Raw genomic sequence first — 18,925 nt, 5'->3', positions numbered from 1 at the left:
TAATTAGAAGCAAAAACTGGTCACTCATTAAGAAAAGGGTTCGAATGAAAATCTGTAGCCACGGTGGTCCTCCATGACCAGAGCTGGCGATCCCTGATTTAAATAAAGGCTACGACTGAAAATCATTGGAAAAGTTACATAAAACAGTGTTTCTCAAGTGTTGCTGCTGGTAGCTCGCAAGTAGCTTTTTTATAATAATTGTGGGTCGTACAGTGGGATGCCATTACAACAATCATACTTGTCTCCCATTCCACTCTGATGATCACATTCAGTTCACTGCGGGGGAATTGGTGGGTCACGAAGATAATTACGTGGTGTGATGGACGGTGTCATGGGTGGGTATCCTGCCCTAGAGGCCAGTGTGATGCATGAAGAGGGGTAGATGTCCTATCAGGACTGCATGCTATCCTGATACACTAGGTGGCAACTTCCTTGGGCGATGCAACCTGTAGGAACACCCACAAAGCATGCTGGGAATTGTAGTCCCAATGACACAGGCTTGATGGGTTCCATAGTAGACACTTTTAGGTGCTGCAATGATTTATGATTCCTATTTTGTGGGGCTTCCATGTGACTCAGAAATACTTCCAACGGGCTATACCTTAGCACCAGAAGAACTCGAAGATAAAAGAAGCCACCCGACCGCATCCAGGCGAGTTGGAGTTTGGTGGCGGAGGACAAACCTTGTCTGGAGGAGTCGAAGGAGAAAGAAAAAGAGAGAAGAAGAGAATCGTGCTTGTGTTTATGTCACTTTTGCCTTTTTTTAGTAAGGTATTTGTGCCAATAAACCTTTTATGTAAACCAGGATTGTGTTGGTGAGGTTGTGTCTGGGGGTTTGGAGTGCTGCAACACCCCCTACTGGTCACAACGGGAAAAAGTGTGTTGTGACACCACAAAATGTTGAGAAGCCCTGTTCTAATGTGACATGGACTTAACCACGGAAACAGTTCAGGAAACAGAGGGTGGCTTGGAGGCAAAAGACCTTTTATAACTCCATCACTGCAGCTCTGCCTTTCAGATCTGGAACTACAAAATTCAAGTCAGGTCACGTCCATTCATTTCTCTATAGAACTCTTCACCTAGAAAAGGCATGGAGCGCTTTAACAGCTAAAACACAAATTACAAAATGTACGAATCACCTAATATCCATCCATTTTCCAACCAGCTGAATCCAATCCCAGCCAACACAGGGCAGGGTGCCAACCCACCACAGGACACACACAAACACACACTAAGGCCAATCTAGAATCGTCAATCCACCTAACTAGCATGTCTTTGGACTGTGGGAGGAAAACCCACACAGACAGAACATGCAAACACCACGCAGGGAGGACCCGGGAAGTGAACTCAGGTCTCCTAACTGCGAGGCAGCAGCACTACCCACTGCGCCACCGTGCCGCCCAATCACCTAATTTACACACATACAATACAGATTAGGATAAAGATATAGTAAGACAGAAGAATTTCAAATTGATGCTCATAAGCTCATCCTAGCGCTGTATATTTATTTATATATATATATATACCGTATTTATGCATGTACCGTGCGCACATTTTTTTCCCGAAAATTAGCATTAGAAAATCAGATGTGCATCATACACGAGGAAATGTAATCTGATCTGTAATGTTTACTTCTTCTGCTTGGGCTCGCTTGGTCCGCTCTCTGTCTCTCACTCACTCTCGCTCTTGCACTTTTTGAATCAGTTTGGCGTCAGCATGAATAGTAGCAAGCGTTTATGATCCTTCATGGCAGGAGAGAAACTAAAAGTGATTTTGGAAGCAGAGAAGATAGGAAATTGGGCAGCAGGTCGCAAGTACGGTATTCCAGAGTCATGTGTTCGAGATTGGCGATGGAAGAAAGAAAAACGTTCATCATGCAACAAAAACAGAAGGTCATTTCACGGAAAACTTGCCCTAAATGCTTCCTATACAATCACAATGCGCATCGTACACGCGGCAAAGCGATTTTTGCGATTTTCTTTGTACAAATGAGGGTGCGCGTCTTACATGAGTAAAAACGTTATATATATTGTGACGTGTGAGTGCACCCTAAAACACGAGGCTGGGTCTTAGTGCTGTAGCAAAACCAACTTTATTGAACTTGAAACAGGAACAGCACAGTTATTTATTGGAGCGGGATCTACCATTCTACTAAACACAGACATGGCAAATGAGCAGGGCCAGGGCCAGGTTAATGGCCAAGTAATTACTGTTCCCTGCAGTTATAATGTTCCTTGCATCACCCACTGATGGCAGTTGCTCATAGTGTGACCGCGATTCTTTCAGATTTGTTTTCGTGGTGAGCTATCACAGTGCTGGGACCGCACAGTTGCCCCGCAAAACGATATGCTATTTTCTACAGACGTGGCAACCGTGCTTCCCTACTCTCTTCGGCATGTCATCCCACTGGGGGAGTCCTAAAAGAGTTTAGAAACCTTACAATATATACATATAAAGTGTATACAGTATATATAGTGGAGGACGGGATGCCTGTACAATGGATGAGCCCCCTCAGAAGTATAGAGGGCAGCCCCCCTCGGTGGTTATAGCACCATGGATTCCCGCAGGGTGTGTTGGGAGCTGGAGTTTGCTACAGCCCTGTTGTGTCCTGTGGGTGCCACCAGGGGGTGCTGCAGCGTCCTCAGCGTTCTACAACATTGGGCTTCCACCATACCCAGAAGTGCTGCCAGAAGAAGATCACCAGACACCTGGAACACTTCCTGGAACCCTTTAAAAAGAGCCAACTGCCACTACTCCAGGGGCCAGAGTCAGGAGGAGGTTGACAAAGCTTATGAGGAGGAGTGGAGGCACAGAGTGAGAGAAAGAGAGAGAAAGAAAGAAGGACTGCGCTTATTTGTACATTTGGTGCTTGGCACTGTGCTACTGTGGGGGGTGTGGGTGGGGGGGTGCTTCTTCACTTAAGTAAACATGTGCTGTGTGGCAAGACTGGACTCTGTGTCTGTTGTGTCCGGGTTTGGGGAGCTGTGTGCCCTCCTGTGGGCCACAATATATATATATATATATATACATACATGCGCTTAGGAGACAGTCGGTAAGCTCAAAGGTGAGTGAAACATCACGAGATGAAGGGTTGATATATACGCTAACGGTGCCTCTCTCTCTTTCTTCCCGTCAGAAAAAAAGAAGAGAAACAAGCATATACAGACGGACTCTAAAGATGGCCACCTAAAACATCACATCTGTCCAACCCAGATGACGTATCTTCCGGCCCCTTCGATATGACTTAAATTCCGTCTCCTCCTGATAACATCGCTACCCCTGCCACATCATTTCCGGTCCATCCTTGATGATGTTGCTTCCATCCCACAACTTCAACGTCATCTCCTGCCAACTCTCTTCCCGTTTCCATTTTGCTTGTCTCTGTATAAAACGCCATTTTGATGTGAAACAATGGTCAAATACTTATTGTTTTTGATCCACTTCAATCAATCAATCAACATTTATTTATATAGCACATATTCATGCAAAAAAATGTAGCTCAAAGTGCTTTAAAAAATGAATAGAAAAATAGAAGACACAATAAAAAATAAACATAAGTCAACATTAATTAACATAGAATAAGTAAGGTCCGATGGCCAGGGTGGACAGAAAAAACAAAAAAACTCCAAAGACTGGAGAAAAAAAATAAAATCTGTAGGGGTTCCAGACCACGAGACCAACCAGTCCCCTCTGGGCAATCTACCTAACATTAGTCAAACAGTCCTCTTTGTATTTAGGGTTTTCATGGAAGGACCTGATGATGATGGTCACGTAGACTTCTGGCTTTCAGTCCATCAATGTTGGTGCATCATGATGCTTTGAGTAGGTGGTGGTGGCGCAGGCCGCCACCACAAAGAAACCGGAAAAAGAAACAGAAGAGAGAGTAGGGGTCAGTACAGATTTTAGAGCCACCATGAATAGTTATTGTGATGAATTGAACATACAGAGTATCAGGATTAAGTTAAAGTGAAGTTATAAAAAGGCCATGTTAAAGTAATGTGTTTTCAGCAGTGTTTTAAAGTGCTCTACTGTATTAGCCTGGCGAATTCCTATTGGCAGGCTATTCCAGATTTTAGGTGCATAACAGCAGAAGGCCGCCTCACCACTTCTTTTAAGTTTAGCTCTTGGAATTCTAAGCAGACACTCATTTGAGGATCTAAGGTTACGATTTGGGATATAACGTGTCAGGCATTCCGATATATAAGATGGAGCGAGATTATTTAAGGCTTTATAAACCATAAGCAGTATTTTAAAGTCAATCCTGAATGACACAGGTAACCAGTGTAGTGACATCAAAACTGGAGAAATGTGTTCGGATTTTCTTTTTCTAGTTAGGATTCTAGCAGCTGCATTCTGCACTCGTTGCAAGTGATTTATATCTTTTTTGGGTAGTCCTGAGAGGAGTGCGTTACAGTAATCTAGTCGACTGAAAACAAAAGCGTGAATTAATTTCTCAGCATCTTTCAATGATATAAGAGGTCTAACTTTAGCTATGTTTCTTAAGTGAAAAAATGCTGTCCTAGTGGTCTGATTAATATGTGATTTAAAATTCAGATTACAGTCAACAGTTACCCCTAAGCTTTTTACTTCCGTCTTAACTTTTAATCCTAGTGCATCAAGTTTATTTCTGATAACCTCATTGAATCCATTATTGCCAATTACTAAGATTTCAGTTTTCTCTTTATTTAGTTTGAGAAAATTACTATTCATCCATTCAGAAATACCAGTAAGACATTGTGTTAGTGAATCGAGAGAGTCGGGGTCATCAGGTGCTATTGATAAGTACAGCTGTGTGTCATCAGCATAGCTGTGGTAACTCACGTTGTAACCTGAGATAATCTGACCTAACGGAAGCATGTAGATTGAGAAGAGCAGCGGACCCAGGATAGAGCCTTGTAGAACACCATATCGGATATCATGTGTCTTTGAGATGTGATTACCACAACTCACAAAGAATTTTCTCCCTGCCAGGTAGGATTCAAACCAATTTAAGACCCTGCCAGAGAGGCCCACCCATTGACTAAGGCGATTTCTAAGAATATTGTGATCAATGGTGTCAAATGCAGCACTCAGATCTAAGAGTGTTACAACATGTTTGGTCTTTTCTTTGTCCTTTGAACATTACAGTATACGGGGACGGTCCCCAAACCTTTTTGCTTTCTGAGAGACTCTTATTTAAAAAGAATATCACTATATATATATATATATATATATATATATATATATATATATATATATATATATATATATATATATATATATATATATATATATATATATATTGCATTGGGCTGGCGCCCTGCCCGGGGTCTGTTTCGTGCCTTGCTCCCTGTGTTGGCTGGGATTGGCTCCATCAGACCCCCGTGACCCTGTAGTTAGGATATAGCGGGTTGGATAATGGATGGATGGATAATACTATGATAATGCTCAAAGCTATGGTATTACACATCAGGAAACAACTAACATCTGTGTACCCTTCACCAACTTCTACAGTCGGATAAATCTATACTCCGTTGACAAGTGATATAAAGTAATATGAATATTGGGTTATTTTCCAGATCTAATTATGCAATTTTCATTACGCTATAACCTAAATTTACTACACAAAAAATCACCCAAATTATACCAGACCATCGAGAAGTGTGGAAACTGACGACATGAAGAATCGCCTTCACACTGAACTGGAATCGTCCCTGCATAATTAAAGTCATCAAGACAATCTGGATCTGCATAATTAGATCTGGACCACCCTGTATATTTATTATAGTATAGTATAGTATAGTATAGTATAGTATAGTATAGTATAGTATAGTATATTTGAAATATGGCCAGCTGACAATAGAAAACAAAAGAGAGGAACACAAAACCTTCAGTGAGCAGCGTTCCATGGTCAGCTATTATAGAAAGTCACAGTCACTGAACAGAGGATCATGTCCGTCCTCCAAACTGATGACAGAAATCCCCATTAAAGGTGACCTCTGTCACGGTTCAGTCTGGTCTGAGTTAGGCTAATATACAGCACCTACTTTAAACAGGCTGTTATCTTATGACTCCATATTGTTATTTTTGGTTAAAGGGACAGAAACATTACATTCTGATTTGCAGTAAGCACTTAGTTCCAGAAAAGCTTATAGAATAAAGTAACCAGAGTGACAAAAAGGTGAACGCCAGAGTCAAACAGTGGCAAAAAAGGAGTGCCAAATGTCAAAAATCCAGAACTAGAAAAGAGATTTCCTAACCAAAAGGCATTTTTAGAAACACAAGAAGATTTCAAACAATGATGGATTTCCATCTGTTTGTTATTTTTGATGTCACAATACATTATGTGACCTCGACAATGAAGCTGTGAACAACATGCAAAGGCAGAAAGACACAAAGCAAGACATCAAAAATGGCGCCCAAATCACGATGAAAATAAATGGCTGCTTTACGGAGTAAGATAAATTTGTACAAGAATAATCAAAACTGAAATTCATCACAGTGGATGGGTTTAAGAAATGAGTGAACCCATTTTATGAATTTCAAAATTACATTACGGTCTGCAATCCACCAGAACTGCACCAAGGGTTCTTTTCTGCATGTGCTCTATGATGCTGGAATCGGCTCCGGCTCTCCAAGCACCCTGAAAACTGGCGGATAAGATGGAAAATATTGCATTTCCCGTAGTTTGAGCATAGTCTGACAGGATTTGGGGTTTGATGGTTACAGCTTTGGACTTCAAACCCTGAGCTTGTGGGTTCAGATCCCACTACTGACACAACTGTGTAACTCTGAGCAAGTCACTTCACCTTGAAGCATGGGCTCCAATTGTGACATAAATGTTGTAAGTCACCTTGGATAAAGGCGTCCGCCAAACAAGTACCGTATTTACTCCTGTACCACGCACACCCTAATTTTTAAAAAAAATCACGAAAATCATTTTGCCCCGTGTACGACGCGCATTGTGATTGTATAAGAAGCGTTTAGGGCACGTTTTCCGCAAAATGCCCATCTGTTTTTGTTTCATGACAAAAGTTTTTCTTTCTTCCGTCGCCAATCTCGAACACATGACTCTGGAACACCGTAACTTGTGACCTGCAGCCTGATTTCCTATCTTCTCTGCTTCCAAAATCACTTTTAGTTCCTCTCCTGTCGTGAAGGAGCGTAAACTCCATGCTGAATGACGACGCCAAACTGATTCAAAAACAAGAGCGTGAGCAAGTGAGAGGGAGAGCGTGAGCAAGTGAGAGGGAGAGCGAGTGAGCGAGCCCAAGCAGAAGAAGTAAACATTACAGATTACATTTCCTCGTGTATGACGCGCACCCGATTTTCTAATGTGCGCATGGCACATGCGTATTTACGGTAAATGTAATAAATTGAAGTGTGTTGGGATGTTTCCGGTGGTCCTGTCCAAGGCTGCTTCCTGTTTTGCACCCAAAACAGGTCTGATGGACAAATTGAGAGAATACTTTGTAAATTCTTTTGCCTTGCTGAAAATTTGACAGAATACATGACTAGACTGAACCAACAGATACTGAAAATCCACAATCCTGGACAATTTCCATTCATCATAGCATGCTAATGGGATTAGAAAGTAAAAAGGAAAGAAAAGTCTACAAAACCTCCCTGTGCTCCAACTGGCAAAAAGCAGACAAAGTGAATTGTAACCAATCGTTTATTGTCTAAAGGCATCAGCCAACCACCTTAATGGTGCTACTTTCTATGGAAGACACTATATAAGATAAATGTTGACTAAGTGACATGAACTTTAACACAAGCAATTTTTTTCTCTTCTTAGTTTGGCTAGCAGCAAGTTGTTGACTTCTTTAACAGGCCATACGTTTAAACGATTCAAAGTTCAAAGCATAAAATGCAGACAGGAGGTGATTAGATTAGATACAGTAAATCACACACCTTAGGGCAGTAAATCACTTTAGCCTGTACGACATTATGTGTAAAGAGCTAAGAAATGAATTATTTACAACAACCTACTGGAAGAATCCAAGGACATGTAATGAATGATGGAGACCAGATTGTGGGGTCCTACATTCTAATAAGCACAGTTATGGTTCAAAGGCCCACTGCAGGGCACAAGCACACACACTAGGGACAATTTAAGATCACCAGTGCACGTAACCTGCATGTCTTTGGACTGTGGGAGGAAACCCAGGCAGACATGGGGAGAACATGCAAACTCCACGCAGGGAGGACCCGGGAAGCGAACCCGCAGGTCTCCTGTGTTAGGGTATAGCGGGTTGGACAATGACTGGCTGAATGGAAAAAGTAAGCCTCAGACTAAACGTTATTTCCCAATCCACATTTTTCATGTTGTGATTTGTCATTACATATTAACTGAGATGAGGAGATATTTAGCTTTGGCTACTGTCAATGCACACATGGACCCTCACAATGTCTGGGGGCCTCTCTGCTTGTGTGCTAAGTGGGCATTTTGTCCATTTCATCAGTGCCAGTCAAAGCCCATTTGGAGCCCAAGGCTGGGAGCGGGTTATTTTGGGGGATGGACAGCACCCCTCGGTGTCCATAGCAGGTAGTTAGTATTAGTAAGCTTCGATGAGCTTGGTGTTTGGAGCACGTGGTGCCCTTTCAGTTTCATAATTGGCACCCCTCTGTGTACATAATACACAGTTTACAGAGTGTGTGCGCCACTTAACTTTCATAAATGGAACCCCTAATGGATTGATTGGCTCAGGCTGCAATCGCCATTCTGGATTTTTTGGTTTGGGTGCCCCATGCGGCCCCCGGCAAGATGCCACCCCTGGGAATCTACCTCTGTATTTCATTGATTTTTCAGTACAATTGATGAGAAGTGCTAGGGCACTGGAAGAGATGTGGGCAGCATGGGCTGTGATCGCAGGACACCCATAGACCATGGCCTGTGCTGTCACATTATATGACTTCTATTTACAGGGGATGTCAGACTTGTCAACTGCATTTGCTGATCGTGTCACCTGAGGATGTCCGATTAAACGACTAGTTATTATAGGAGATGGACAACTCTGTGATGACTTTCCGGCACGATTTCACATTTCTAAAGTATCGCGTGCTTGTCCCTTTTGTGCAAAACTTTCCAGATACAGCAAGTTCAGCTGGAATCTCAGCCCATTTTGGTTATTTTTTTTTCATTCTGCCGTGGTACATAAAACGCAAAATATCAGACACAGGAGCCTCTTTTCTGTTTGCAAGGTCCAAAACACTTGGGTTCCTTATTGCTTGGAGTCACATTATTGGCATTGTACCTTCAGGTAAACATCAGCTCACAATGTCTTGAGTGCAGTTCATCTTGTTTAAGAAGGATCTTGAGAGAGACTGGGAGCATACGCTGATTACAGCACGTTAGCGCGCCCACCACATAGCGAACGACCCGGATTGAGGTCTGAGTGCAGCACCACACTGAAGTGTGAGTTTTTTTTTTTTACAGTGGCTGGAATGCCAATCCTGTCAGCAACCCCCAAGATTTCCCTGTAAGTTTGAGGACCTGCTTGTGGGGCTGGATGCAGGTTAACATCATACCCAGGACGGAGCCATGGGAGGTTAAGAGCCTTGCTTAGGGGCCCATCAGAGTAGAGTCACTTCTGGTATTTAGGTGATTCGAACTGGCATCCTTCGAATTGCTGGCGCAGATCCCTAGCCTCAGAGCCACCACTCCGGACCACTCCCTCCAAAAATGATCTTAGAAATACGTTAAAGTATCCGAAGAGTGGGCTACTTTGGAAAATCTAAATTTAGGGTCCATGGCCAGGAAACTCCCCATTGAGAACTTGTGGTCAATCCTCAAGAGGTGGATGGACAACCAAAAACCCACCAACTCTGACAAACTCCAAGCATTGATTATGCAAGAATGGGCCACCATCAGTCAGGACTTGGACCCAGAAGTTGATGGACCACATGCCAGGGTGAATTGCAGAGGTCTTGAAAAAGAAAGGTCCAACACTGCAAACATTGACTCTCTGCATAAACTTAATGTCATTGTCAATGAAAGCCTTTGAAACGTATGAAATGCTTGTAATTCTATTTCAGTGTACCATAGAAACATCTGACAAAAAGATCTAAAAACACAGAAGCAGCAAACTTTGTGAAAACCAACACTTGGGTCATTCTCAAAATCACAACTGTACGTCATACAGGAACTCATTGATCCTTGAAAAGTTTCTGAGGTGGGAAAACACCATTAGTCCTGGAATCGGCCTGGCCACCCTTCTCTAGTGCTGCTATGTCATTTTTTTGTATCATGGAGAACAAAACTGAACTTTTCTTTTTCCATTGTGGGGATGGGATACTCACAACTCTTTGTTTGTGGATGTTTTCCAGAATGTTTGAGCAGTTCTGGGTTACTTTGGTGGCAGAAATGCCTCATTAGCATGAGATGAGTTAATTTGCATTTTTGTAAAGATAGTGAAGATATTTAGCAGTTTTCACCCATTCGTCTAACATTAGAGAAAGATAAAGACAACAATAATTGAAGTGCCGAAGATCTGTATGGTTATAAAGGAGGCTTTGAGTGCGTTTGGCAAATCTGCTGCACACCCTAAGCCACAAATTATGTGAATTACCTTTGTGGGATTGGCTACTTGTCAGTGTCACCTACTAGCGATACAGTTGAGATCGACTTGCCCCTTTAATTATCATGGGAAAATAAAACAAAGATTTGGGGGGCTTAATTGATTGGAAATGATTATGCAATGCATGAGTGAGCAATCGACTTATTTAAATTTGGGAAACAGCCATAAAATGTACACATAGTTGTCAGTTTAGATAAGTCGGAGTAACTCAAATAAGTTTTGTTTTCCTGATTTGTTCCACTCTGGTCAGAGTAATTAGTTAAAAGTTATTCTCTAACCCACTTAGTCCTGAACAGGGTGGCGAGGGTCTGCTGGAGCCCATCCTAGCTGGCATAGGGGAACAAGCCCAGGACGGGGCGCCAGTCCATCGCAGGTCACACACACGCACACACGTACACCCACACGCACGCACACACACACACACAGACAAACACACACAGACACACACACTTACACCCACACACACGCACACACAGACACACACACACACACACACACACACCCACGCACACAGACACAGACACACACAGACACACACACACCCACGCACACAGACACATACAGACACACGCACATTCACACACACACACGTATACCCACACACATACAGACACACACGTACAAATGTACACCCACATGCACACTGAGACACACACACAGACACACACACACACACACCCACATGCACACACAGACACACACACACACAGACACACACACAAGGTCCAATTTAGCATCGCCAGTTCACCTAACCTGCATGTCTTTGGACTGTGGGAGGAAACCAAAGGAGACGGAAGGGAAAAAATTCCAAAAAAAAATAACACCCGAAAGAGGCTACGGTGACAACATGGAAAGCAGAAGAAAATAAAAGACCCAAACATTTGGTGATGTCAGTGAGTCGCAGGGTAGATTGCAGTTATAGCATGCAGGAGTTAAGTAACCAAATATGAAGCGTTATTTAGTTTAGGACTACTATGTGCTACAAAAGGTGCTGCCTTCTATCCTGTCTACAAGTCAAGTCAAGTCAAGTTGAGGAGCAGGCACTGGTACAGAGCGTTGCAGCACCCACTACATGACGAAACAACTCGGGATCCTGGTTGGTAACCCCTCCAGGCAGACACGTGGTCCAGTCCCACCCCCTGGAAATGACCCTGTATCTGCTGCAGTCAGTTGTTACGTGGGTGACCCCTTGGCCTGGTCCAGCCACTGAAGATCTTATGAGTCAGATTACCCTCGGGGAAACACACCACGTGGCCATAGTGCCATAACTGACGCTTCCTCACAATGCAGGTCATGTGCCTCATTCGGGACTCCATGAGCATCACAAAGTCAAACCAGTGGTACCCAAGGATTTTCCAGAGAGACACAGTACCAAAGGAGTCCAGTCTTTGTCTCAGGTCACTGGATAGAGTCCATGTCTCACAACCATACAGCAAGAATGGAAGCACCAGGACTCTAAAGACTTGGACCTTCGTCCTTTTGCATTGATACAGAGCACAATACACCCCTTCCCAGCGACCTCATGACCCCCCATGCTCTTCCAATCTGTCTACTGACTTCATAGGAAGAATCACCAGAGACATGAATGTCACAACCGAGGTAAGTAAATCTCTCAACAAGGTTGACCTCTCTCCTCAGACAGACACACTGCTGATGGCCGTACCCAAGAGGTCATTAAAGGCCTGGTTTTTATCAGGACACTCGCAAGTCCAGACACTCAGACTCCTCACTTAGCCTCCCTAGTGCCCCGATCAGAACCTCCATTGACTCCGCGAAGATCACAGCATCGTCAGCAAAGTCAAGATCTGTGAATCTTTCTTTACCAACAGATGCCCCACAGCCACTGGACCCCTTGACCTTGCCCAACACCCAGTCCATACAAGCATTGAACAGAGTAAGAACAAGAATACACTCCTGACAAACCCCAGAATCAACTGGGAAAAACGCAGAGGTCCAGCCTCCACTCTGCACAGCACTCACAGTACCAGTGTACAGGCCGGCCATGATATCCAGCAACCTCAAGGGGATCCCGTGAACCCTCAGGATGTCCCACAGGGCAGCTCGATCAACAGAGTCGAAATTTTATGGAAATCAACAAATACTTTTTTCTAGAGCACATTTTCATACAAATGAGGTCGTTCAAAGTGCTTTACAGGATGAAGAAAGAGAACAAAGATAAAATATATAAGAAAATAAAATTAGGCAATACTAATTAGCATAGAATAAAAGTAAGGTCTGATGGCCAGGGAGGACAGGAAAAAAAAAACTCCAGATATCTGGAGAAAAAAAATAAAATCTGCAGGGGCCACTAGACCACCCAGCCCCCTCTAGTCATTCTACCTAACGTGAATGACCTCAATCTGTCCTCATTGTATTCAGGGTTCTCATGGAAGAACTTGATGATGACGATCATGTGGACCTGCTGGCCTTTAATCCATCAATGGAGGGACATCACGGTGCTTTGATCAGGAGGTGTTTGGCGCAGGTCAGCCACCATAGAAAACCAGAAAAAGAACAGCAGAGAAAGTAGGGGTTTGTGCGTATTTTGGAGCCATCAGGAATGATATTGATAATTAAATGCATATACAGAGCATCAGGATTAAATTAAAATGAAGCTATGAGAGAGCCATGTTACAGTAAAGTGTTTTTAGCAGTTATTTAAAGTGCTCCACTTTCCTATCGGTCAGCTATTCCAGATTTTAGGTGCATAGCAGCAGAAGGCCGCCTCACCACTTCTTATAAGTTTAGCTCTCGGAATTCGAAGCAGACACTCATTTGAAGATCTAAGGATACGATTTGGAGTGTAAGGTGTAAGATATTCTGAAATATAAGATGGAGCAGAGTATTTAAGTCTTTGTAAACCATCAGCAATATTTTAAAGTCAATTCTAAATGACACAGGTAACCAGTGTAGTGACATCAGAACTGACGTGATGTGCTTGGTTTTTCTTTTCCTAGTTAAGATTCTGGCAGCTCCATTCTGCACTCGTTGTAATCGATTGATGTATTTTTCTGGGTGGTCCTGAGAGGAGTGCGTTACAGTAATCTAGCCGACTGAAAACAAAAGCATCAACTCATTTCTCAGAATCTTGCAATTTTATAAGAGGTCTAACTTTTATTATATTTCTTAAGTGAAAAAATGCTGTCCTAGTGATCTGATTAATATGCGATTTAAAATTCAGGTCACAGTCAACAGTTGCCCCTAAATTCTTTTCCTCCGTCTTGACTTTTAATCCTAATGCATCGAGTTTACTTCTAATACCCTCATTACTGTATATCCATTTTTGCCAATCACTAAAATGTCTGTTTTAGATAGATAGATAGATAGATAGATAGATAGATAGATAGATAGATAGATAGATAGATACTTTATTAATCCCAAGGGGAAATTCACATAATCCCAGCAGTATACTGATACAAAGAAACAATATTAAATTAAATAGTAATAAAAATGAAAAAAAAAGAAAAAAATTTAAATAAAATTAATGTTAGCATTTACTCCCCCGGGTGGAATTGAAGAGTCGCATAGTGTGGGGGAGGAACGATCTCCTCAGTCTGTCAGTGGAGCAGGACGGTGACAAAAGTCTGTCACTGAAGCTACTCCTCTGCCTGGAGATGACACTGTTCAATGGATGCAGTGGATTCTTCATGATTGACAGGAGTTTGCTTAGTGCCCGTCGCTCTGCCACAGATGTTTAACTGTCCAACTTTACTCCTACAATAGAGCCTGCCTTCTTAACAAGTTTGTCCAGGCGTGAGGCGTCTTTCATCTTTATGCTGCCTCCCCAGCACACCACCGCGTAGAAGTGGGCACTCGCCACAACCGTCTGGTAGAACATCTGCAGCAACTTACTGCAGATGTTGAAGGATGCCAACCTTCTCAGAAAGTAAAGTCTGCTCTGAGCTTTCTTACATAGAGCATCAGTATTGGCAGTCCAGTCCAATTTGTCATCCACCTGCACTCCCAGATATTTAAAGGTCTGCACCCTCTGCACAGTCTCCTCTGATGATCACAGGGTCCATGAGGGGCCTGGGCCTCCTAAAATCCACCACCAGCTCCTTGGTCTTGTTGGTGTTAAGGTGTAAGTGGTTTGAGTCGCACCATTTAACAAAGTCTTTGAATGAATTTTCTCCTTACTTAGTCTGAGAAAATGACTACTCATCTGTCTAACACATCCAGGTGTCAATACCAGGAAATAAAAGACAGTCTTCAGTGTTCAGCAAGTGGATTAAACTGGCCTTTCCAATAGTTTCAGAGTGGACAGTTAATAAATAAACAAATAAAGGCGCCTGGTCGAGTGGTATTTTTGAAATGGCTCACTCTCAATGAACGTCGATCGTGCGTGACAATCAGCGTTTAGTCCCGGGTTGGCTCTTTCCATTACGTTTCACGACAGGATATAACGGATTCAGAATGTGGATGGTTGTGAACGATTGCGTCCTGCGTTGAAGCAACGATCGATTTCTTTTCCTTGATGCAGCCGCTGTCAGATATCAGCAATTCTCTGCTTTACAGCCCCGCAACCTTTGCGCCCACCGAGTCTCTCAGTAATAAACAAGGAGGTCGAGGATCGCGTCGCTTTCACTTTTCCGTAATCAGAGGAACTGCCCGTTTAGCCAACAAGTCCCAATAAACTGGCATCCTGGCACGAATAGAAAGTGGGGGTGGGGAGGGGGGGCTGGAAGGGGTTGTTGAGGGTTGGGGCTGCGCATGTGTTTTTGGTGGACAGGTGAGGGGGTCAGTTTTGAAACTGCTAACAACGTAATAACGTTGCCAAGTTAATTCCATTTTGAATTTTATACAGGATCTCCATGGCGTTATGATTTTCTGGAGGTCTCACCTCTCCCATTGGAGTGCAGTTTCGGTGATTCTGTGGTGATTCGACAAAACAATAAAAGAAGAGTGACTTTTCAAGCCCCTGCCAGCCGGTTGTTCATTAACTAAACACGTAGCCTTGGCACACGGAATAAATAACACGAGACGGAAGTCCTTATTGGCGTGTTTTCGTTGTACCGTTGGTTTCTGTTGTACTTCACTTCTCTTGTCTTCAAAATTCTCGGACGGCTGGATTTGAACGTTGGAGCAAATGGCGTGTTGTAACTCAGAAATAGTAAAGAAAAAAGGGGAAACGTGAGTTTACGGCTCTCGAGTTTAAAAAAAATAAGGCTTTTAAAACGCGATCTTTGGCCAAACACCTGGAGAAAGGAAGAATCAGTTTGTATTTCATGAATCTATTCACAGATTTTTTCAAAAATAAAGTTAGCTTTGTTCTTCATAAATGACAACATGGTAACTGCTGAAAAAAAATGAATGGCAAACTGCATGTAAGTGAACGTTTTCTATATTTTCGTAAAGCACTTTTTCGTTAACTTTATGTAACTGTTCAAGAATATATTTATGAACATGATATTCTGTATCCATACTGCTTTTAAGCATTTGAATGATAGAAGCTTCTTCTATGAACACAATCGCATGCTATTAGCGGCACATTCTGACTCTGGTGGCGCAGTTGTTAGTGTCGCTGGCTCACACCTACAGGGCACTGGGTTCGGATTTCAGTTCCGGTTACAGTCTAACTCTCCTCTTTATGGCCACCTATTTTTTTGACTTCCTTCCACATCTCAAGCAGTTTTACTATGTTTGGTAGGCCGGTTTAAATAGCCCCTCTTAAAAAACACAGGGTCTTTAATGGCACTTTACTTATATAGTTAGTTTAGATAGATAGATAGATAGATAGATAGATACTTTATTACTCTAGAACCATTGCTTGACAAAGAACTTCTTTTGCATATGAAAATGTTTCTTTTGATTTTAGAAACGTCTTAATATGTGAGCAAAATAGAAATCGTTAATGTATAGTAGGCTACCTTCTAGCCAAGAAAACCTGGACTTGGCCCGTGCGCCTGAATATGCGCTGTTAAAATTCAGGAACCCATTGGGATTTTGCCTATTTGTGACCCGTTAAACAGATCTACACAACCTTTGTGTGGATTCTTCAAAATGATTCCCCTAGTGCATCACTCTGAAGACCCCCTTTGGCACCTTTAAGAGTGTGGGTGTGCACTGAAAAAAATGGCATGTCAGATTCGTTTGCACATAATAAAATTGTTTTATCAAAAATAATTTAATTATGCTTAATGCACTAAATTAATATATCTTGAAACAACGTGATATCTTTATATAAAATGAATGAAACATTTTCATTCTCTTTTAAATTAATTAATTAAATTATGTTAAATGAACATGACTTATGTCAACAAAGCATAATATTTCAACAATTGTTTTATAAACATTTTAAAAAAATACACCTCACTGAGTTACTTAGCTCTAACCTTTTTAGGTTGTCAATATTTCATGTTCCAGTATCATTTTATATATTAATAACAAATAAACAGGTTTGCTTATTTCAAAACTAGTTTTATTTGGTAAAAACAATACAAGCTAACAAACATACAAAAGAATTGTATTTAAAAACTGAAATGTCCAACCGTTGTACAAGAACACTACTTCTATGGCTGTGCCAGAAAGCCACCAATGTATAACTAACAATGAACACAAAATGCACCTTGGATAAAAGTGTATATTTATGTAACTGTATATATTACAGAATAAATGGTAAATATTAGTAAAATATAAAGTGCAAAAAGTGCTGCTTGGCACATTCTTTCACTATATATATATAATTTTTATTTTCAAACGAGTAAATTAAGCAGCTGTATTGTATTGTATTCGGGTGTATTATTTATTTGTCTGTATTAATGATATCTGTCTGTATGATAATACTGATGAACAGCAATGCTAAAAGTTGTTGACCCGTAACGAAAGTCAGGACTTTCCAAGTATATAAACGTAGTCGTACAATGCGAGTAAATCGAGACGACTTAATAGGACATTTACTGACATGTGACCGTATTAATGAGCATATAGTTTGATAAAACATTAGAAGAGAATACAAGGGAAAACGCACAACGGAATAACGTTAGTCTGTGTGATGAAGGGTTTTAAATGAATATCTGAATATTTCTCGTGTGTGTGTGTGTGTGTTTAAATGTTATTTCACTAACCTTTTGTTCTTTACCGGCGACAATAACTCAAACCCACAACCTGTCGCTTCTTTGGAAGTCACGTGACTTTCCCGCCAGGTTCTCCAGACGCCGCTGACGTCGAATCCGCTTGGTGTTTATTAATTTCCAGTCAGTCAGTTATTCTCAAACTTGCTGTATCCTAACACAGGGTCACGCGTGTCGGTAGGGAGTTTTGGAGGGGGGTGGCGGATCTGCTGGAGCCAATCCCATCCAACACGGGAAGCAAGGCAGGATCAAATCGCGGGATGATTTGGTTGAAATGATTTGCAGATTATCGCCTTCTGCTTTTATTTACATTTTAAACAGCATGTCAACCTTGCTTGGAAATGTGGTTGCACAGTTTTTATGTTTAATCAGTGCTGATAAAAAGCATTCATCTTCCTTGGAAGTTTTTATGTTCTGTTGTTATAAAACATTGAATCACAAGGGATTTAATTGAGCTTTTTTGACACTGATCAGATCAAAGACTCTTTAATGTCTAATTGAAAACAGGTCTCTGCAAAGGGGTCTCAGTTAATGACATATATAAAGGCAATTGGGTGCATGGGCTGATAGGGTGTTACCACACCATCTGGACTGGGAGGCGAGGGCAGCGGGCGACACCTCAGCACCACACTGGAACAGTGTGAGGTCTTTTATGGTGGCAGAAGTGCCAATCCTGTCACCACCCTTCAAATTTTCCCTGTCAATTGGAGGACCTGCTTGCAGATTTACATCATACCCAGGATGGAGCAATTACAGGTTAAGGTCCTTACTCAAGGGCCCAATGGAGTAGAATCACTTCTGGCGTTTACAGGATTCGACCCAGCAACCTCCCAATTGCCAGTGCAGAGCCACCACTTATATAAAACCCAAAGTAACTGATCACTGAAGCATTCGCCCCCATTAATACGACATACCGGAACCATCGCGGGTGCAGCCGCTTGGTTTTACAAGTCCCAGCATCAGTTCAGTGGAGGTCACCTGTCTGGAGTTTCAGTTGATTGTCATCTAAATGGACTTCTGTATCTGGAAGGTCCAACTTGTGGTGAGTCAGTATGGTGGTCTAACCTACACAATGAAGACCAAAGAACACTGCAAGTAACTTCAATGAAGGTGATCAAAAAGCACAAGGTAGGGAGGGGATCAGAGAAGCAAATATCCAAGACACTGAATGAATATCCCTTGGAGTCCAGCTAAATGAGCCATTATGACATGGAAAGAGAACGGCACAGCTGGAAATAGAGTACAAAATGATAAATAACTTCTTTTTGTGTAGCGCTCTTCACTGAGTGCAGGCAC

The 18,925-nt window shown here is 42.1% G+C and overlaps 1 protein-coding gene across 1 annotated transcript in view; it reads left to right on the top strand.

Annotated features, from left to right (window-relative positions):
- The first annotated feature begins 15,534 nt into the window (after positions 1-15,534).
- The window catches only part of gucy2ca (guanylate cyclase 2Ca), a 62,430-nt gene continuing 59,039 nt past the window's right edge, over positions 15,535-18,925 (top strand). The window contains exon 1 of the mRNA XM_039765468.1: positions 15,535-15,883. The gene's annotated coding sequence lies outside the window, so the exon portion shown is untranslated. The remainder of the gene's footprint in view (positions 15,884-18,925) is intronic.

This window comes from Polypterus senegalus, chromosome 10 (genome assembly GCF_016835505.1).
Source record: "Polypterus senegalus isolate Bchr_013 chromosome 10, ASM1683550v1, whole genome shotgun sequence".
In the NCBI taxonomy this organism is placed as follows: Eukaryota; Metazoa; Chordata; class Cladistia; order Polypteriformes; family Polypteridae; genus Polypterus; species Polypterus senegalus.
This window is presented reverse-complemented; position numbering and strand designations above follow the sequence as displayed.